The following is a 5,000-nucleotide window of genomic DNA, read 5'->3' on the forward strand; positions in this document are numbered from 1 at the left end:
CTGAACACCGGCGCGATCCCTGCCCGCCGCGGGAAGGGTGCCGGCCCGCGAAGGGCCCTCTCCGTCTCGTCCGCGAGCGCCCCATCGATCGGAAGGAGGAGCGGGGCCTCGCTCCCGGCGGCCGTCCCCGCGGACGTGCGCCGAGCCTCCCTCGAGAGCCCCCTCTCCGGAGGATCGGGCCCGAGACGACACCCCGAACCGCCGCAGACGTCCCCGCAGACGTCCGCCCGGGTCCCTCGTCCGAGTCCCCGGGAAGGGCCTTCACACGACGGTCGGTCTCTCTCACGTGTACGTCTCTAAAGGCTGGAGCCAGACAAGCCTTCTCTTACTATTCTCCCGGTACCTGTCGTAACCTTATACGTGAAAAGTCCCCCAGCGGCAACAGGCGGGAACGACTCACAAAAGCGGCCGACCGCCTGGAACTCTAGGTCGGCTGCACGGGTCAAATTCAACCCCATTCGGACTTCCAGAGCTCAGCCGGCCACCAGGTCAACCTCGCTGAAAGCGCCAGAGGTTGACCTGGTGTCCGGGGACCGAATCGGACACCAGGTCAACCTCCGCTAAAGCGGCCGGGGTTGACCTGTTGTCCCTGCCGGACTTAGAAAATTTTTCTCTCCAGCCCGGGACCGGGGTTGACCTGTTGTCCCTGCCGGACTTAGAAATTTTTTCTCTCCCGCCTGGGACCGGGGTTGACCTGTTGTCCCTGCCGGACTTAGAAATTTTTTCTCTGCCGCCTGGGACCGGGGTTGACCTGTTGTCCCTGCCGGACTTAGAAATTTTTTCTCTGCCGCCTGGGACCGGGGTTGACCTGTTGTCCCTGCCGGACTTAGAAATTTTTTCTCTGCCGCCTGGGACCGGGGTTGACCTGTTGTCCCTGCCGGACTTAGAAAATTTTTCTCTGCCGCCTGGGACCGGGGTTGACCTGTTGTCCCTGCCGGACTTAGAAAATTTTTCTCTCCCGCCTGGGACCGGGGTTGACCTGTTGTCCCTGCCGGACTTAGAAATTTTTTCTCTCCCGCCTGGGACCGGGGTTGACCTGTTGTCCCTGCCGGACTTAGAAAATTTTTCTCTCCCGCCTGGGACCGGGGTTGACCTGTTGTCCCTGCCGGACTTAGAAAATTTTTCTCTGCCGCCTGGGACCGGGGTTGACCTGTTGTCCCTGCCGGACTTAGAAATTTTTTCTCTCCAGCCTGGGACCGGGGTTGACCTGTTGTCCCTGCCGGACTTAGAAATTTTTTCTCTGCCGCCTGGGACCGGGGTTGACCTGTTGTCCCTGCCGGACTTAGAAATTTTTTCTCTGCCGCCTGGGACCGGGGTTGACCTGTTGTCCCTGCCGGACTTAGAAATTTTTTCTCTCCCGCCTGGACCGGGGTTGACCTGTTGTCCTGCCGGACTTAGAAAATTTTTCTCTGCCGCCTGGGACCGGGGTTGACCTGTTGTCCCTGCCGGACTTAGAAAATTTTTCTCTCCCGCCTGGGACCGGGGTTGACCTGTTGTCCCTGCCGGACTTAGAAAATTTTTCTCTCCCGCCTGGGACCGGGGTTGACCTGTTGTCCCTGCCGGACTTAGAAATTTTTTCTCTGCCGCCTGGGACCGGGTTGACCTGTTGTCCCTGCCGGACTTGGAAAATTTTTCTCGTCCCGCCTGGGACCGGGGTTGACCTGTTGTCCCTGCCGGACTTAGAAATTTTTTCTCTGCCGCCTGGGACCGGGGTTGACCTGTTGTCCCTGCCGGACTTAGAAATTTTTTCTCTCCAGCCTGGGACCGGGGTTGACCTGTTGTCCCTGCCGGACTTAGAAAATTTTTCTCTGCCGCCTGGACCGGGGTTGACCTGTTGTCCCTGCCGGACTTAGAAAATTTTTCTCTCCCGCTCGGAACCGGGGTTGACCTGTTGTCCCTGCCGGACTTAGAAAATTTTCTCTCCCGCCTGGGACCGGGTTGACCTGTTGTCCCTGCCGGACTTGGAGCCCCAGGAGGGGATCGGCCACCAGTCAACCTCCGCTGAAAGCGGCCACGGTTTACCTGGTGCCCGGGGAGCGAATCGGACACCAGGTCAACCTCAGCTGAAGCGGCCGGGGTTGACCTGCTGTCCCTGCCGGACTTAGAGAAAATTTTTCTCTCCAGCCTGGGACCGGGGTTGACCTGTTGTCCCTGCCGGACTTTGAAATTTTTTCTCTCCCCGCCTGGGACCGGGGTTGACCTGCTGTCCCTGCCGGACTTGGAGCCCGAGGAGGGAATCGGCCACCAGGTCAACCTCCGCTGAAAGCGCCCACGGTTTACCTGGTGCCCGGGGAGCGAATCGGACACCAGGTCAACCTCTGCTAAAGCGCCCGAGGTTGACCTGGTGCCCGGGGAGCGAATCTGACACCAGGTCAACCTCTGCTAAAGCGCCAGAGGTTGACCTGGTGCCCGGGGAGCGAATCGGACACCAGGTCAACCTCTGCTAAAGCGGCCGGGGTTGACCTGCTGTCCCTGCCGGACTTAGAAAATTTTTCTCTCCAGCCTGGGACCGGGGTTGACCTGTTGTCCCTGCCGGACTTGGAGCCCGAGGAGGGGATCGGCCACCAGGTCAACCTCCGCTGAAAGCGGCCACGGTTTACCTGGTGCCCGGGGAGCGAATCGGACACCAGGTCAACCTCTGCTAAAGCGGCCGGGGTTGACCTGCTGTCCCTGCCGGACTTGGAGCCCGAGGAGGGGATCGGCCACCAGGTCAACCTCCGCTGAAAGCGGCCACGGTTTACCTGGTGCCCGGGGAGCGAATCGGACACCAGGTCAACCTCTGCTAAAGCGGCCGGGGTTGACCTGCTGTCCCTGCCGGACTTGGAGCCCCAGGAGGGGATCGGCCACCAGGTCAACCTCCGCTGAAAGCGGCCACGGTTTACCTGGTGCCCGGGGAGCGAATCGGACACCAGGTCAACCTCTGCTAAAGCGGCCGGGGTTCACCTGCTGTCCCTGCCGGACTTGGAGCCCGAGGAGGGGATCGGCCACCAGGTCAACCTCCGCTGAAAGCGGCCACGGTTTACCTGGTGCCCGGGGAGCGAATCGGACACCAGGTCAACCTCTGCTAAAGCGGCCGGGGTTGACCTGCTGTCCCTGCCGGACTTGGAGCCCCAGGAGGGGATCGGCCACCAGGTCAACCTCCGCTGAAAGCGGCCACGGTTTACCTGGTGCCCGGGGAGCGAATCGGACACCAGGTCAACCTCCGCTAAAGCGCCCGAGGTTGACCTGGTGCCCGGGGAGCGAATCGGACACCAGGTCAACCTCTGCTACGGCGGCCGGGGTTGACCTGCTGTCCCTGCCGGACTTGGAAAATTTCTCTCCCCGCCTCGGACCGGGGTTGACCTGCTGTCCCTACCGGACTTAGAACATTTTTCTCTCCCCGCCCCGGCCCGGGGGTTAACCTCGGGGCGCACAGCTTCCCGGGTCTGACGTGCACGTCCTGTCACCTCCCGGGCCCGGCGTCCTCGTCCTCCCTTCCCCTTGGGCCGGCTCGGAGGAAGTTTTCCCTCGGCCCGGCCTCCGGGTTAATTGTTTGGGCCCGGCTGACTGAGGCCAGGCTGCTGACGCTAAAGCCCGGGGAGGCGGGGGCCTACGGCCATACCGGACCGAATGCCCCCGATCTCGTCCGATCTCGGAAGGTAAACCGTCCCGGGCCTGGCTAGTACCTGGATGGGTGACCGCCTGGGAATCCCAGGTGCCGTAGGCAGCTTTTGGCCCCAGCGGGGGTAGAGCGGGGCGTGTGTCTGCCGTGCGGGAGCAGGGAAGCCGTGAGGCCAAGGCGGCGCGACGGTCCTGGGGGGCGCTGAGGCCTTTCCCTCTGCCTGCCTGCGTGTCGGGGGCGGGGGGGGCGGGCGAGGAAGCTTAGGCCCTCACCCGGTGCGGTGCGATGGCTTGGGTCGGGTCGGGGAGAGGGAAGAAAGCGTGTGTGGAGCGTTGGTGGGGCAGGTGTGTGTGTGGGAGTGCTGGGTGGGGCAGGCCGTTGAGGCGGTGGCGGTGGTGGTGTTTTTGGTGGGAGTGAGTTGGGGTCAGGTGGGTGTGGGGTCCCCCCCAGGGGGGGTGGATGGTCTGAGGGTTAAGGCTTGGAACGTGCGTCTTGGGGGACCGTGGGTGGAGGTTGTTGAGAGCGGGGAAGGCCCTGGGTCTCGGTTGTGGACTATTAAGCCCGGTGGAGGGGGACCGTGGGTGGAGGTTGTTGAGAGCGGGGAAGGCCCTGGGTCTCGCTTGTGGACTATTAAGCCCGGTGGAGGGGGACCGTGGGTGGAGGTTGTTGAGAGCGGGGAAGGCCCTGGGTCCCGGTTGTGGACTATTAAGCCCGGTGGAGGGGGACCGTGGGTGGAGGTTGTTGAGAGCGGGGAAGGCCCTGGGTCCCGGTTGTGGACTATTAAGCCCGGTGGAGGGGGACCGTGGGTGGAGGTTGTTGAGAGCGGGGAAGGCCCTGGGTCTCGGTTGTGGACTATTAAGCCCGGTGGAGGGGGACCGTGGGTGGAGGTTGTTGAGAGCGGGGAAGGCCCTGGGTCCCGGTTGTGGACTATTAAGCCCGGTGGAGGTGTTGCGTACGGTGGATGTAAGGGGGAGGGCGTATGAAGTGACCGAGGAGTGGGCAAGGAAACGGGGGGAAAAATTTGGAGGCGAAGGCGGCCGAAAAAGGGTGCGGTTGACCTGGTGCCCGGGGAGCGAATGGGCCACCAGGTCAACCCCCGCTGAAAGCAGCGGAGGTTGACCTGGTGCCCGGGGAGCGAATCGGCCACCAGGTCAACCCCCGCTGAAAGCACCGGAGGTTGACCTGGTGCCCGGGGAGGGAATCGGCCACCAGGTCAACCCCCGCTGAAAGCACCGGAGGTTGACCTGGTGCCCGGGGAGGGAATCGGCCACCAGGTCGACCCCCGCTGAAAGCACCGGAGGTTGACCTGGTGCCCGGGGAGCGAATCGGCCACCAGGTCAACCCCCGCTGAAAGCACCGGAGGTTGACCTGGTGCCCGGGGAGCGAATGGGCCACCAGG

General features: G+C 63.1%; 1 non-coding gene across 1 annotated transcript; it reads left to right on the top strand.

The window, feature by feature from the left end:
• Nucleotides 1–3,587: 3,587 nt before the first annotated feature.
• On the top strand, nt 3,588–3,706 carry LOC142006593 (5S ribosomal RNA). The gene has a single exon (XR_012643642.1). It is a non-coding gene; the product is annotated as a 5S ribosomal RNA (ribosomal RNA).
• Nucleotides 3,707–5,000: the final 1,294 nt, after the last annotated feature.

This window comes from Carettochelys insculpta, unplaced genomic scaffold (assembly GCF_033958435.1).
Source record: "Carettochelys insculpta isolate YL-2023 unplaced genomic scaffold, ASM3395843v1 scaffold_0090, whole genome shotgun sequence".
NCBI lineage: Eukaryota > Metazoa > Chordata > Testudines > Carettochelyidae > Carettochelys > Carettochelys insculpta.